At 42.6% G+C, this 17,510-nt stretch overlaps 1 protein-coding gene and 1 long non-coding RNA gene across 4 annotated transcripts in view; one reads left to right on the top strand and one right to left on the bottom strand.

Annotated features, from left to right (window-relative positions):
- Positions 1-17,510, bottom strand: part of LOC142658058 (uncharacterized) — a 204,097-nt gene that overhangs the window by 117,040 nt on the left and 69,547 nt on the right. The gene's annotated exons all lie outside the window — the stretch shown is intronic.
- SFMBT1 (Scm like with four mbt domains 1) overlaps positions 1-17,510 on the top strand; it is a 141,415-nt gene that overhangs the window by 21,382 nt on the left and 102,523 nt on the right. The window contains exon 1 of one of the 2 annotated variants that reach the window (XM_075833746.1): positions 2,215-2,237. The exons of the other annotated variant lie outside the window; for it this stretch is intronic. The gene's annotated coding sequence lies outside the window, so the exon portion shown is untranslated. Of the gene's footprint in view, positions 1-2,214; positions 2,238-17,510 lie in introns of those variants that run through there. 2 annotated transcript variants of the gene reach the window in all.

Below are 17,510 nucleotides of genomic sequence, written 5' to 3' on the forward strand. Positions count from 1 at the left end.
TAGCCAAACCAATCGGTTCGGCTGTCAGAGAACAGGTTTCTGGGGACCGCGGACACTGACACCGCCGGCGTCCGAGTGATCTCCCCAGCGCTATGCCGGCAGAAGCAGAGGTCTGCAGATTCACGTCCTATCAGAACGGGGTATATGCGAATAGGACGTGAATCTACAGATTGTCGGCATGAAAGGGTTAAAGGAGTTTTCCAGCTTCTGATGACCTTGCCACCGGATAGGTCACCCGTACATGATCTGCGGGGATCCGACACCTCGGAATAGCGGCCGTACTGCAGCTCTACACCTATTCAAGTGAATAGGAGCAGATCTGCAGCACGGCCAATATGCTATGTACGGAGCCAACTGCTTCCGGGCTCCGTCCATAGCATTATGTGCCACAACATCCGGTGCCCGCAGGCCACCGGAGTGGCTTAACGGTGCAGGGTCCGGGTGTCGGACCTGCACCAATAACATACTGATGACCTATCCGGTGGATAGATCATCAGTTGGCAGAAGTTGGACAACCCCTTTAAATCAAAAAACCCTTTTCCTATTTTTCCCCAAAAGTAATATAAAAAAAATTATTTGTATCGCTGCATCCATAAAAGTTTGAACTACTACCCTAGAACATTATTTACTGTCAGTGAACTCTGCAACAAGAAAAGAAAAACGCCAAATTTTGGTAATTTCATCTCTCACAAAAAATGGAATTAAGTGATCAAAAAGACGCATGTTCCTATAAAAGTTGTGGCTTGTTCCGCAGAAATCATTCCCTCACATTGCTCAATCGATGGTAGAATAAAAGATTATGGGTCTAAGAATATCGCAACACCAAAGCGTTTTGTTTTTTTGTATGAGTTTTTTTTCTTTAACCCCTTAGTGACCACCAGTACGCCTTTTCACGTTGGTCACTAAGGGGCCTTAGGCTAGGCCGTCGCCTTTTCACGTTGGCCCAGTCTAATTCCTGCACGGGTGTCCTGTGCAGGCTGGAGCCGGGGCTCTGCTGTCTGATGACAGCTGGGCTCCTGCTCCAACACCCGCGATCGAAGTTTACTTGCGTATTTTTCTCATTTCTGGCTAAGGCTAAGTTTACAATACCGTTGTCTCTTCCGTCAGAGGCAAAGGTGACCGGAAATCCAAACGGAAAGCATCGCTTAGGTTTCTTTTTTTTTTTCACGGAAACAAAAGTTCTGCAGACTGCCCCCATGGCTGCCCCCACGCGGTATGATGCCCCCGTGGCTGCCCCCACACGGTATGATGCCCCCTTGGCTGCCCCCACAATGGGCCCTCCACAATTGGCCCCCACGCGGCATAATGCCCCCAATAGTGCCTGATAAAAATAATATACATGCTCACCTAACCCTGTTCCAATGACTAGTGGAGGAGATCCCCCTGCTCCTCCGGTCTGTGCAGCTCGGCGCAGACAGGTGTGATGATGTCACTGCCTCGCGTCCAGCGATACGCGATACATAGAGAATGGTAAAGCAGGGACATTACGGCCTCCTGCTCTACCATTGGATTCAACTGTATCTACGTTCTGAAAACGCAGATACAGTTTAAATGAGGAAAAAAATAATTGCTAAAACTGAAATTCGCAAGATGACATCGATTTAATTGCACTGAGTTTCGATTTTGTTTATTTTCTATTAATTGCCCAGCCCTAGTCATGGGTAATAAATGTTTTTCATGGGAAAGCCTTTCTAATTAAGAGCCTGTTCACGTCTTTGTTGGAGGCGCTCTCAGGGGCCTCCGTCGCACATTTTGGCAAAAATTTATCTCCGTTGTTTAAAGGATCCGGCGCTTCAGCTATTCCCTTATTCTGCTCCTCTGACGGAGGGATATTGAGTATTGTTCACTCATGGTAGTCATGTCAATTCTTTGTGCTTCCTGACTTGGACATAGCTGAGAACATCATCTGTATTCTGTTTAATTCTCTGGTTTGTAAGCATTTTTGATATCCAAGAACTTCCATTTGCAAACGTAAAAATGTATTTAAAGAAATATTCATGAATAATAACGGTTTTATTTTGGCCACAGGCTGCAATTTCACAGCTTGTATTGGACAGCTGACCCTTATCGATAAAAAGTAGTGGAGATATTGAAAGTCCCCTTTAGCAACCAATCAGATTTCACCTTTCATTTTACTAGTGCCGGTTGGAAACAGAAGTAAATTGATTGGTTGCTATGGGCAACTGGTGCATAATTTTTTTTTTTTTTTCACCTGGGGCCCAATGCGTTGCCTGCAGGTAGGAGATGTGGCCGTTAAATTATATGTTGTAAAATGCACATAGACCCTTGGTGAACAAACATTTTTATGGAAGTTTTTTTTATTTTATTTTGTGAGCGAACTTTATCATAGTTTGCTGCTACTATTTCTTAGTTCCTCAAACATGGCTAGAAAAGTTGAACGTCATAGACGCTGGTCTGCAATGTCAACAAATTTGCTCCGGTGTCAAAGCTTTCAGATTCATAAATGAAATTGTATTGACCAGTTTAATCTGGTTTAGATGGAACAGGCCACCAGAAAATAGATGGGAATACTATTCTAAGTAAATAATACTGGCTTATTCTTTCCCTATCCTCTGTTCTGATGGTAGATGGGCAGATGTCAGTGTGCCCTGAGATTGTCATATGTCCTGAAGGTGAGGACACATGTAGCGGCGTCCACAGACCATGCCCACGAGCAGTTGGTACGAATAAAAAAATTGATCATTCATGGCCGCACAATTTTGATAGCCACACGGTTTTACGTGTAAAACTACGCTATTACCTGCAAAATTATGCAGCCATTCTCAAACCATTTGTAGTCCACGCCCAGCGCACATGGGTGTTTTTTTTTTAGCCGCATGCAGCCACCTCTACTTCACCCTTCTAGGTTTTTCATTAGAGCAGCAAGAGGTCATGTTCGTTTTTGTGTAGTAATGTACACCGTATATTAGGTAGCAAGTGAACAGTCTTTATTATTGAAAAATCAACCAGTAAAAAGACTAGCCTGCAACTAATAATGGTGTATTGTTGACCAAGTCAAAGTGGAGAAGGTAGTTGGCAAAATTTGCACCAAATTTATTAAAAGGCGCACACCTCTTAAAGGGGTTTTTCACGATCGGACACCTGATGACCTATTCACCTGATAGGTCATCAGTTTATGATCAGTGGGGGGCCATTACCCTGTCCCCGCACCGATCCGCTGCTCCGGTTGCCTGCGGGCACCGGATGTTATTGCACATCCATGTCATTGCACATTCACTTGAATAGGAGCAGAGCTGCAGTACTGCAGCTCGGTTGCTATTCTGTGGCCGGAGCCAACTGCTTCTGTCATGTACGTCCAATGCCCGGAGGCAGCCGGAGCGGCTTAATAGAGCTGGGTCCGTGTGTCGGACCCGTACTGATATACTGATGACCTATCCACTGGACAACCCCTTTAATGAATTTAGTGCTGGAAGACAGCAATACAAACCATCATACCACTTCCCCCTATGATTTCTGTCACTCGGTCTGTGTCTTTATACATGTCTTCACATAGGCGGTATGCAGAAGTTTGAGCTGGAGCAGATGGCTCCGACCACTACATAGCGGACGTTTTGCAGAACGGTAGCTCTGCTCCTATTCACTTAAATAGGAGCAGAGTTGCAGCTCGGCCGCTATTCCGTGACCGGAGCCATCTGCTCCCGGCAATATCGTCCGGAGGCAGCCAGGGCAGCTGATCTGTGTGGGCTCCGGGTGTCTGTGGATAGGTTGTCAGTTGTCCGATCGTGGAAAACCCCTTTAATGCATTTGGTGCATTTTGAATTCTTAGACAAGCAAAAATAATTTTTTCTACTCCTTGCTATGAGCAGGTATCTATTGGCTCGTTAATTTTGCACCGTTTCTCCTCACCACATTTAATAAATATGTCTTACGTCTTTGGGGAGACCACACCCACTTTTATTGCCTATGTTCTATTTGGCAAGTGAGTAGAAAAGGCACAAAAAATTCAGCAAATTTGGCGCACGCACTGATACACCGTTTTAATAAAGTGGATTTTACTCCGAAAATAGTATTCGCCCAATGATAAATGTATACCATTGTCCCTCCTACCTTTTTCCATGCTCACCTTTACTGCCTGCTCCAGCATTGGGGCCCTGCGGCTGTCTCCTATAAAAGGCTGGTGGCATATCGGCATTACTCACACTAGCACTTATAAAGAACATAAAAAGGAGAAGGTGGCCATGCAGGTCTCCTCGAACCCTTGACGATCGTATTTCAAAATACAGGTCATATATTGCGGTGGAAAACTGCACTGGTTCTATAGCATGCTGTGTTTTTTTTTCTTAAATCGTATTTCTTTTTAGCAAAAACTTCTTTTAATCTACACGTATATATTCACACAGGACATTTGCCCACTTTCAGATGTCCCTAGTTATCGCCCATCATCAAGATGAATGCTTACTCGCTGTATTATAATCACCCAGCCTTTCTGCTTTGCCTATAGAATTACATTGCATCTACTACATGTTCAAACTTTTTGGGTTCTGTCAGAATTTAGGCGTGTATTCCACACCTAAATCCTGAGGGAATCTGCTATCATTCCACTGGTAATGCATGTGAATTGGGTGTTTTATACCCCATTCACACACTCTGGAAAATAGCCTCGTGCAATAATGAACACGCTGCAGATTTTGGAATCCATAGAATGCTCAGTATTGTTCCGGATTAGCTACGCTAAAACGACAATGGGGCTAATCCACATGGGGATCCGAGGCCTACCCACGGCAGAAATCACCCTTTCAGCCTATGGCAAATCAATGCCGTGTGAACATGGTCTAAAGTTTCACTCACCCCCCTGCACATCAAGTCATTCTTCAGTACTCTATTTTTTTTAGATATGGGGAGCAAACCGCCTCTAGGGGGTTTCAGCTTTTTATGAGCGAACTTCCTTCCGTTATCTATTTATTACATTGTTCTCTAGTTGAAGATCTCTTGAATAGTTTCTTATCTATAGAGAATATGATATTGGATGGAGAGAACCTGTTACGTGGAACAGTTTTTTGAAGTAATGAATTTATTTAAAGAACAAAGTGATATAACACTCATTTCACCTATGTGAAAAAGTAACTGCTACTCGTAGCTACTCAATCAACCGATTGGACAAATGTACTATTGAACAATAAAACCGAAGACTCAGAAAGCACATTATGCCACAAAGGAAATTCCAGTGGAGCAGAGACAAAAAAAGTTTATATATCTTATACTGTATATAATATTTTAGTTTGCAAAGGGTTACAAAGCCAATTCAAAGGCTCCGGGGCACAATCTTACTACACGTCTATTTAGTTATTTTCTCTAAATGTAAAACACTTGGAGCTGTGGTGAATCTTCCTAGGGGCGGCCGGCCTGCCAAAATTACTCCTAGTTCGCAGTGACAACAAATCAAGGGAGACCCAAAGCACCCAGGAAGAATATCTAAAGAACTGCAGGCCTGTCTAGCCTCAGCTATAGTCTGTGTTCAATGAGACAGGGGCATGTCTGCTGAGAATATTGTAATGGGCGCCCCTATTCTCTGGATCAGTGGGGGTCCCACAGTCAGACCCTCACTGTTCAGACATTTATGGCTTATCAAATTGACCTGAAAACTGTTTGAGAGCCATGTGTGAACCTGGCCTAATAATTCAAAAACTTGGTTTTCCTTTATCTGATATTATATTTTTATTAGATATTAGAAACCATTGACTAATATACAATAACATGGCAAATACAGCAGTCTGCGTACATTGAACTCGTCTTTACGGAAGTAGCCATAACAAGACTAAAGATGACAGTAGATGGACAAATGTCTCACTGTCAGCACAGTGAAATACTAGTAGGGCGCACGTCCATTCCTTCTCTTTTTTTCTTATGTGAGAAAAAGGGAAGGATCACTTAATCACTCAGATTTTACAACCTGTTGTAAATTCTATTTTGATTGGTAACAAGCTTCTCATCTAAGAAGTGTTCCTTATATCCTACTACATTCTGTGCTTATTGCGTTACTTGATCGGGCAGAAAAATCGTCTAGGTCTAGGAGCTGATCTGAGATTTGCTCTATTGGGGTAGAAACACAATAAGCGTAAGCACTGCAAATTTTTCCCAACGGATTTCAGTGTGGAAAATCTGCAGTGTGCTACAGTAGCAGTGGAGTCCATGAGATTTGAATAAATCTTATCCACACATACCAGGAAAAAAATACAGAAATTGACCTGCGGTGCATTTGTTTTTTTTTAAGCCACAGCATGTAAATGTATGCTGCGAAATCGCTGCTCCTCTGTTGCGGTTTTTCCCCAGTGAATTCAATGGGGAGGTAAAACCCGCAAAAAAAAGAGCTGTGTGTTGCGACTTTTGCTGCGGAAACGCTGATTAATTCAAGTTAATAACGTTTATAATTATCCGCGGCTGCAGTTCATCCCATGTGACTGCTGAAGCCAATCAGAGGCTGCCTGCGGTCACATAGACTACAGCGTCATCCCAGAAGGCTCGCCTATGCTCAGAAGAGAGGGACGTGTTACGATGACTACGGCCAGGGTAAGTATAAACTATTTCTTTTTTTCCCTGCATGATTTCTGCAGCGGACATACCGCTTGAAAAACTGCATCACAATTTGGTGCGGTTTTTCAGATAGAATTCCCTGCTGGTTACAGGGCAGATAAGCTGTGCAGTTTTACGCAGCGTATCCGCCTAGTGTGCTCCTACCCTTACTGATCAGATCAGCAAAATTTTTCCCACATATTAGTATTGCTACAGCTTAAAAAACAATAGTCGCTCTTTGTTTAACCATTATATGATGGAGATAAAATACTGCCTATGTATGCAATATGAGGGTTATTGCATGGTGCTGAACGAATTACGGTAGACCTTATAAGCTACTTGTACAGTACCGCTACAGGTACTGGTTTTGATATATTTTAGTAGCCAGGTAATAAAAACTTCCATAGATATCAGTAGGACACAACCCAAATAGTTAGCTCCTAGTAGCACCGTTTTAATCAAAATGGCTACTTGGCTCATGGGACTCTTTGATCTTAGTATATACACAGTCGAGTCACATTATTATGACCACCAGCTAATATCCAAAGTAACCGCCGTGTGCAGCACGGACAGCATCTAGATGTGCTGGGAGCGACTCAATAAGGTGCTGGTAGGTTGTCTCGGGTATCTGGAGCCATGCTGACTGCAGTGCATCCCACATTTGCTGGAGGGTGTGTGGGGGAGGATTAATAGAGCAAACAAGAAGATCGAGGTGGTCCCACATATGTTCAATTGCGTTCAAGTCTGGCAAATTAGGGGGCCAGGGAAGTACTTGGAAGACTTGGTCGTGCTCTTCCAACCAGACATATCTAGCCATGTGACCTGTCGCATTGTCTTGCTGGAAGATTCCATCTGACCCAGGGAACACCAACAGCGTGTATGGGTGGATGTGATCTGCAATGATGGATTCATACCCAAGCCTGTTCAGAGTGCCTTCCACATGGATGAGTGGGCACAGAGAATGCCATGAAAAATCTCCCCAGACCCTAACGCTGCCGCTACCAGCTTGTGTTCTTCCAGCAATGGTTGCAGAGTGTGTGTTCTCTAGTGTCTTGCCTGACACGCCATCGTCCATCTGTTCTATGAAGCATAAAACGTGACTCATCGGAGAAGGCAACCCTTTCCAATCATCCGTGGTCCAATGCCGTGTAAATTGGAGCCTTTTTTTCCGTTGCGGTTTTGTTAGCATGGGAGCAGTGACCATCTGTCTGCTTTGGAGCTCCTTTTGCAGTAGGGTTCACTGAACTGTTAGACACACGTCTGGTAGCCTCCTGGTTGTTTACAAGGTGAGCTGCTCCACTGTAGCGTGCCGTTCGGCCCTCAAGCCCCTTCGTAGCCGACGTTGGCTTCTCGCAACAATGGCACGTGGTGTTCCGCAGTTTCCACGTCTGTTATTCCCAATAGTGCCATTTTGTCCACTCACCATATACTTTCAACATAGCAGCGCAAACCGTTTATAAACTGCACTGACATACTGCCATCCTTGGCCTGAAAGCCAATATTCATCCCTTTTTGCAACTATGATAAATCCCCTTTTACCCTTGGCAACAACGAGTGATATGTGTTCAGACAGCCTATTGCACACCCTATATACCTACCTACCTAGCCAGCCCACGACAAATCACTTCATTCATGGGCCGACATCAAAAATAGGAGGTGGTCATAATAATGTGACTTGACTGTAAAACAACGTACAGTTTATTTACTGAAATATATAAAAGTTTACTTCCTCTTATGCTTCGTTTACATCTGCATCGGGATTCTGTTCATGGGTTACGTCGGGGGGCGTTCCATCAGGGGAACCCATGAACGGAATCCAAACTGAAACAACGGTATTGATCCCATCAAAACTACTGAACCCGTAAACAAACGGAAATCATTCAGAAGAAGCTCTGTACAGAGTGAAAGGGGCTGTAACCTCAGAGCTCTCTGCACTGTCCTCCCTTTAGCTTCCTTGTGCCAAAATAAAGAAGACTTTTATGCAGTTCTGGGTGAGTGATGCGTTTTTTTAATCTCTCCTGCTGATGTTTCTCTTTGCTGAGCACCACCAAATGAATGAATATGGAATCCCTATTACATCTGTTGGTGTAAATGGACAATTCTCTTTGTAGTAGTGCCAACTCCGTCCTCCCATTGACAAAAGGAAACCATTTGCACTGGATCCATCACCATTGAAATCATTGGTGATGCAAATGGAAACCTATGGTTTCTTTTTGTTGTTTTGGATTCCGTTCATGGGTTCCGCTGACGGAAAGCTCAGACAGAACCCATGAACGGAGTTCCGACGCAGTTGTGAACGAAGCCTTCGCTTTTACCGAAAATAGAACAACAAAGAGTCATAAGCCAAAATACACCAATGACTGCCTGAGAGTGGGACAAAATAAGGTTCAGTCAGACTAGAAGTGGTACAGAGGTGTTCTATATGACGCTGAGGCAGCAGTTGTGTACCTTACGATGCCCTTAGTCATGAGTAATGGCCAAAGTTTGAGGCCTGTTAACAGACCAATACTTTTGAGAATATGGTAATGTTAGTCCATGGTAGACATATCCCAAAAGCCTTGTAGCCAATGTACACAATTTTGGAGTTTCTTTCTATTGATGTCTATGCACATTTCATTGCCTGGTGACTACAAGTCAAATTGCCTATAGGGGGCCTAATTGCTCCTAAAGTCTACAGCACTTCATCAATTTCATCGTACACAATATATTTCTGTGTATCATTTGATGTATCCTTTAGCGTCAAGGGTTCTGTTCATAATGGAGCAATGAAAACTCTGCTGGGTCCAGTTTCGAATGCATCCTGATGAATCCTGATGCTTTCTGTCAGGTTTTCTGTTTCTTTTTATACGAAGAACTTGCCATAAAAAAACCCTGGAACCCCTGACTGAGAGATCATAGCACGAATGTGAACAGAGCATAAATCTTGTGTGACTGACTATTGCAATTTGTATTGACTTCTCGTGGCAATGTTCTTGAAATAAAAAGTGAATGCAACCATCTTGTGGCAGACGGCCATCGCACTCCACACACTTGTATAAATCTCAGAATAACGATACTAAGGTCTCGTTCACACATTCATGATTTGAAACATGTTTCGGTGGGGATTCCACACGAAATCCGCTAATTATCCACCCCCCTCATTCAAATCCATGGGAAATCTGTGTCACTGTTCAAACGTTCCTGAATTTTTCTATATGGATTTTAATCTGCAACGTGGAAAAACATGTAACTAGTAAACAGCCATGTCGCTATTTATCCATCTGGCTACCATAGAAAGCGAAAATAACTTCATACAACATTGAAATGTGCCTTTTTAAATGTAACCGTCGTGTACCTCCTAGCTTTATCCATTGACTAAAATGTTTATTGTGCTTTTATTTCCTTGTGATTTTTTTTATGCAAAGAAGAAACCTTCTGTAGGTGCAAGAGTTATACTATGCAAATCAGGTCCTGGTGGAATTGTCCTTCAAGCCTGCAAAACTTTCATCACTATTAGCGGCAGATTACACTATAGCAGCGACCCACTTTTCAGTTTACGAACTGTAGCATGGCTTTCCCCACGGGTACACTAACTATACATTCAATTTTACTCATAGATGTTGTCCATAACACAGATGTCTATGATATGGCATAGATCCTAGCTGGATGTAAAGTACAGGGATTGTTTCAATTTGACTTCATTGCAGAAATATAAGGCAAAAAAGGTATTTATCTGGAAACCATTATAGTTATTGCTTTTTTTTTTTTAACATGGGAGCATATGTATGGCATACAGTGTCATACGTCGAGCCGTCACATTCTGCATTTACATTGGAGATTTATCCGATATACACACACCAAACGTACAAGGAAATCTTGGTGTGTACGGAGCCTTCGTCCTCCTGTTTTTGGAAATTTTGTTTCAATTCACTAAAGAGTGTTTTGGTCATGTACATAAAAAAATATATGCAATTTTCATAGGCAAACCTTTGACTGAACCCTTTGCAGTAAGTCAGTTCATTTAATTCCTGCTCTGGTCAAACTTAAAGTGTCACTAAACCTTCAAAAAACTTCTGACCACTCATAGTGACATGTCAGTAGTTTTGATAAGTGGGGGTTTGAGCACTGAGACCCCCACCGATAGCTAAAACGAAGCGCTCGGGTGAGCACCAAGCTGCTTATTTTCCGATCGGCTTTTCTCAGAAAGCCGAGCAATTGGTGTACGGGCTCAATAGAAAGTCTGAGACCGTACACCAATTGCTCCGCTTTTCTGAGAAAAGCCAATCAGAAACTAAGTGACACAGTGCTCACCCGAACACTTCTGCCGCTTCGTTTTAGCGATCAGTGGGGGTCTCAGTGCTCTGACCCCCACCGATCAAAACTACTGACATGTCACTGACATGTCAGAAGGTTTTTGAAAGTTTTAGTTACCCTTTAATATTGCACCTCCTGTATATCTTAGTCCCCCTAAGGCTACATGCACACGTTGCAGAATTTAGTGCATCAAAACCGCAGGTAATGCCGCAGATAAAATCCATACTTGGGCCTTATTCACACGAAGGTGTCCGTTTTGCGCACGTAAAAAACGCAGCATTTTTCCTGCGTTGCAGTTCTGTGTGACATCAGTATATGGTGCGTGTCTGCGGTTTTTACTCGTGTATGTCACGCGTTTCACGTCAGCAAAATAAACGGGAGGTGTTTTTTTTTTCAAATTCATTTCTTTAGCAACAGTTGCGTGAATCAAGCACAGCACACGGATGTGCGTCTGTCTGCTGTCCGTGATTTTGACGCATGGGTGCGTGATGCGTAAAAAACGCACCAGTATAGGGCGTGCAGTGAGTTTCACGCAGCGGACACACGCTGCGTGAAAAACACTGTCTGAATGTCCCCATTGACTTGCATAGGTCCGTGTGACGTGCGTTATTTTCACGCGCTTATCACGGACGTGAAATACGCTCGTGTGAATAAGGCCTTAATAGTGCGTTTTTAGTTTGGTTTTCACACTTGATGTGGAAATTGCAGTACGTTTTATGCTGCCAATTTTGTTGCGTTTTTTTTTAGTTTTTTTTTTTAAAAGTAGTCTGATACAATTTGCAAGCGGAAATGTTTGAAAAATTGAGATGCTGCAGATTTTAAAATCCACACCGCATGTCCGTTTTATGTGCAGTAAAAATCTAAAACTTGTAGATGAGATTTCTTGAAACTCTGCTGGTACGCTATTACGCTGCGATTTTGCCGCACGAAAGTGTGTTGCAAATCCACACGTAATACACATTGTGTGCATTTGGCCTACGGGTGCAGTCACATGCAGCAGATTTTGTTTCAGGAATTTCTGCGACTGAAAATCCGTTCCAATAATCTGAATGGGGTTGTTTCTGCAGAATGTGCATGGATTTCTGCAAGTTCAGATGAATGGAACTGGTTTTCAGTTGCAGAAAATTTCTGCAAATTCTACCCTAGGCTACATTCACACAACACTGGGAAAAAAAATGGAGATCAAAAATGTATGAAGTGTCAGGTTTTCGTGGCCGTTTTGCATCAGTGGGTCTCCAAATTTTCATCAATTTCCAGTCCGTTTTTCATGGCCGTTAAAGAAAACAAAGCAAAAAACTGATGGGTTTAACCCCCTCCCGCTATTGGGCGTAACTGTACGTCCGAAAACCAAGTGACTTGCTGCAGACGGGCGTACAGTTACGCCCGGCAGATAAAGCGAGCACAGGAGCTGTGCGCGCTTTATCTTCAGCGGCTGTCAGCTGTTATACACAGCTGACATGCCGCTGCAATGGCTGTGATGGCTGTTACCGCCGATCGCAGCCATTTAACCCCTTCAATGCGGCTGTCAATGATGTCCGCCGCATTGAAGTGGTTGACAGAGGGAGGGAGCTCCCTCTGTAACCCCCGGGCCCCCCCCGCGATGGATCGCGGGTGGCGATTGTTGCTATGGCAACCAGGAAGCCGTTACTAGGCTTCCTGGTTGCCAAGGTACGGTGGTAGCCTATTAGGTCCGGCCCGAGGCAGGACCTAATACGCTAACGGTCAAATGAAGAATTACCGTTACGATCCACTGCACTACATAAGTAGTGCAGTGCATCGTAGCGGGGATCAGAAGACCAGATCTTCAAGTCCCCAAGTCAGTGTAAAAGAAAAAGTAAAAAATGTGAAAGAAAAAGAAATAAATAAAAGTTAATAAATAATATATAATAAAAACAACACTTGCCCTGTTTCCCTGATCAACTCCTTTATTATTAGAAAAAAAAAAAAATATGAAAAAAAAAACTATACATAATAGGTATCGCCGCGTTCGGAACGGCCTGATCTATAAAAATATCACATTATTTTTACCGCACGGTGAACACCGTAAAAAATTTTAATAAACAATTACAGCATTTTATTTTTGGGTCATCTTGTCTCAAATTTTTTTTTATAAAAAGTGATCAAAAAGTTGTAAGTAATGCAAAATGGTACCAATAGAAACTACAGTTCGTCACGCATAAAACAAGCTGTCCCACAGCGATATCAACTACAAAATAAAAAAGTTATGGCCGTCAGAAAATGGCGACACTAAAACATGATTTTTTTTAGAAAAGAGTATTTTTATTGTGGGAACGTAGTGAAACGTAAAAAAACAATATAAATTTGGTGTCGCTGTAATCGTATCGCCCCGCAGAATAAAGTTAACATGTTGCTTATACTGCACGGTGAACTCTGTAAAAAAAAAAAAAGAAAAACGTGCTGGAATGGCTGTTTTTTGGTTTCCTCATCTCCCAAAAAATGGAATAAATAGTGATAAAAAAATCGCATGTACCCCAAAATGGAACAAATAAAAATGACAGCTCGTTCCACAAAAAGTGCACCCTCACACCGCTCCGTCAACGGAAAAATAACACGTTATGACTCTCAAAACGCAATGATGCAAAATTATTCTAAATGACGGCCCAGACTCATTTTTAGGTCCAGTAGAATTTCACTAAATACCCCACATCGTCATCTGCTGGACCCCACAGGTGGACCCCGTAGACGCAGCGGAGATGAGGAAACTTTAGAGCCTTGTGCGGCTTATAGGGCTAGTGAAGAAGTCAAATATAAGGCAACACTGGAGTGCAGATATTCTGTATAATACCCAATAAACCCGGCCTGTGTATAAAGGATTGGTTCCAAGCGTACCACACCAATCCATGGATTATTCATTCTCCCCATTATTACATCATCCTATTATGACCTGATGCACTCCGCCTAGCTTACATATACCCTGATGTACTCCGCCCAGCATACATATACCCTGATGTACTCCGCACAGCATACATATACCCTGATGTACTCCTCACAGTTTACATATACCCTGATGTACTCCGCCTAGCTTACATATACCTTGATGCACTCCGCCAAGCTTACATATACCCTGATGTACTGCGCCCAGTTTACATATACCCTGATGTACTCCGCACAGATTACATATACCCTGTTGCACTCCGCCCAGTTTACATATAGCCTGATGTACCCACACATATTACATATACCCTGATGTACTCCGCACAGATTACATATACCCTGTTGCACTCCGCCCAGCTTACATATAGCCTGATGTACACGCACATATTACATATACCCTGATGTACTCCTCACATATTACATATACCCTGATGTACTCCTCACATATTACATATATCCTGATGTACTCCGCACAGCTCACATATACCCTGATGTACTCCGCACAGTTTATATATACCCTGATGTACTCCGCCCAGCTTACATATACCCTGATGTACTCCGCCCAGCTTACATATACCCTGATGTACTCTGCCCAGCTTACATATACCCTGATGTACTCTGCCCAGCTTACATATACCCTGATGTACTCCGCCCAGCTCACATATACCCTGATGTACTCCGCCCAGCTCACATATGCCCCCACATTATAAGCTGAAATACCACTAATACACCAAGCAAAATCTGCGCTTCAAAAGCCAAATGGTGGTCCAAGTGAGCCTGGCAGTGTACCCAAACAGCAATTTATGACCACATATGGGGTATTCTGGAGAACCAGCTTAACAATTTATGGGATGTGTGTCTACGGTGGTACAAGTTGGGCACAACACATTGGGCACTGAAATGGCATATTTGTTGAAAACAGCCATTTTCAATCTGCAACATCTATTGTTTACTCATTTTTGCAAAACACTTGTGCGGTCAAAATTCTCACTACACCCCTAGATCAATTCTTTGAGGGATCTAGTTTCCAAAATGGGGTAATTTTTCGGGGGTACCACTGTACTGGTACTATAGCTCAATGCAACATGGTGTCAAAAAACAAATCTTATAAAATCTCCACTCCAAATACTAAATGGCGCTCCTTCCCTTTAGAGCCTTGCTGTGTGTCCAAATAGCAGTTTATGACCACATGTGGGGTATTTCCGTACTCTGAAGATGTTGCTTTACAAATGTTATGGTGCTTTTTCTCCTTTATTTGTTGAGAAAATGAATTTTTTTTAACTAATGCTACGTCTTATTGGAAAATAATGTAATTTTTCATTTTCACTGCCCATTTCTAATAAAATCTATGAGACACCTGTGGGGTCAAAATGCTCACTACACCCCTAGATGAATTCCTCAATGGGTGTAGTTTGCCAAATGGAGTCACTTTTGGGTAGTTTCCACTGTACTGCTACCTAAGGGGCTTTGCAAAAGCGACATGGCGCAGAAAAACCAATCCAGCAAAATCTGCTCTCCAAAAGCCAAATGGCGCTCTTTCCCTTCTGAGCCCGGATGTGTATTCATACAGTACTTTATTACCACATATGGGGTATTTCCGTACTCTGGAGAAGTTGCTTTACAAATGTTATGGTGATTTTTCTCCTTTATTTGATGAGAAAATGAAAATTTTTTACCTAAAACTACGTCTTAGTGGAAAAAAATGAAATTTTTCATGTTTACTGCCCAATTCTAATGAAATCTATGAAACACCTGGGGGGTCAAAATGCTCACTACACCCCTAGTTGAATTCCTCAAGGGGTGTAGTTTCTTAAATGGAGTCACTTTTGGGGGGTTTCCACTGTATTGGTACCTTAGGAACTTTCCAAATGCGACATGGTGCAGAGAAATGAATCCAGCAAAATCAGCGCTCCAAAAGCTAAATGGCGTGCCTTCCCTTCCGAGTCCTGCCGCTTCCCCAAACAGCCGTTTATGACCACATGTTGGGTATTTCCGTACTCTGGAGAAGTTGCTTTACAAACGTTGGGGTGCTTTTCATCATTTATTTGTTGAAAAAATTAAACATTTTGAGGTAAAGCTACATGGTATTGGAAAATAATGTAATTTTTCATTTTCACTGCCCAATTCTAATCAAATCTATGAAACACCTGTGAGGTCAAAATGCTCACTACACCCCTAGATGAATTCCTCAAGGCGTGTAGTTTCCAAAATGGGGTATTTTTTGGGGTGTTTCCTTTGTTTCGGCACCACAAGACCTCTTCTAACATGACATGGTGCCTGAAATATAATCTAAGAAAAGGAAGGCCCTAAAATCCTCTATGTGGGCCTTTGCTTCTGAGGCTGGTATTTCAGTCCAGTAGCGCACTAGGGCCACATGTGGAATATTTCTAAAAACTTAAGAATCAGGGCAATAAATATTCAATTGTGCTTCTCCGGTAAAAACCTTCAGTATTACAGGAAAAATGGATTAAAATGGAATTTCTGCAAAAAAAATGAAATTTGTAAATTTCCCCGCTACTTTGCTTTAATTCCTGTGAAACGCCTAAAGGGTTAAAAAAAAACTTTCTGAATGCGGTTTTGAATACTTTGAGGGGTGCAGTTTTTAAAGTGGGGTGATTTGTGGGGGTTTCTAATATATAAGGCCCTCAAAGCCACTTGACAACTGAACTGTTCCCTAAAAAAATGGGTTTTTGAAATTTTATAAGCCTTGTAACGTCCTAGAAAAATAAAAGCTTGTTCAAAATATGATGCCAATCTAAAGTGGACATATTGGAAAAGTTAGCTAGTAACTATTTTGTGTGGTATAACTATCTGTCTTACAAACAGATACATTTGAATTTAGAAAATGCTAATTTTTTGCACATTTTCTCTAAATTTTGGTGTTTTTCACCCAAAAATATTTAATATATCGACCAAATTTTTTCACTAACATAAAGTACAATATGTCACGAGAAAACAATCTCAGAATCGCTTGGATTCCCGAGTTATTACCACATAAAGAAACACACGTCAGATTTAAAAAATGAGGCTCTGTCATTTGGTCCAAAAGTGGCTCAGTCATAAAGGGGTTAATAGCCGTAAAAAAAAACAAATGGCTGTGTGAGTACAGCCATGGCACTACACTGTTTTGAAAACCTCCATTAAAAAAGCGTCCATCACACGCTACAGCCGTGTGAATGTAGCCTTATGAGAGGCTACGGAACATGGCCTTGTGCAGCTTGGAAAGAAGACCTCTTAAAGGGGTATTCCAAACTTAGAAATGTATGGCATATCCATGGGATCTGCCAAAAATGTCTGATTGATAGATGTGGGCCCCAGCTCTGGTACCTGAACCTTTATCGAGAATAGGGGTCACACATAATCTGCCAATTCCAGGCGGGGACTAGTGGAGAGGGGGCCGCATGTGCGCACGGCTCTCTCCTTTCTGTTTAATAGGAGTTGCAGAAACAGCTGCTGCTCGGCTTACTCCGTTACTCCCATACAACAAAATGGATTGTGTGCCCCCCCCCCCCCTCCACTAGACCCTGCATGGAGCTGGCAGCTTGCGGCTGCCACACCAGGCCAAATGGGGGTTGGGTGACCCCCATTATCGATTTAAAGGTGAACTGGGATCCGCATCAATCAGACGTTTATGGCATATCCTCTGGATATGCCATAAATGTCTGTTGGGAATAGCGCTTTGTTAACATGCATAAATATGCACATGGTCAGTACAAAGGATTTGATTTATTAATTCTAAGAACTGTACAAAGGACCTCAAAGGGGACATCGTTTACATGTGCAGGAAAGGC

The sequence above is a fragment of the Rhinoderma darwinii genome, chromosome 7 (genome assembly GCF_050947455.1).
Source record: "Rhinoderma darwinii isolate aRhiDar2 chromosome 7, aRhiDar2.hap1, whole genome shotgun sequence".
In the NCBI taxonomy this organism is placed as follows: Eukaryota; Metazoa; Chordata; class Amphibia; order Anura; family Rhinodermatidae; genus Rhinoderma; species Rhinoderma darwinii.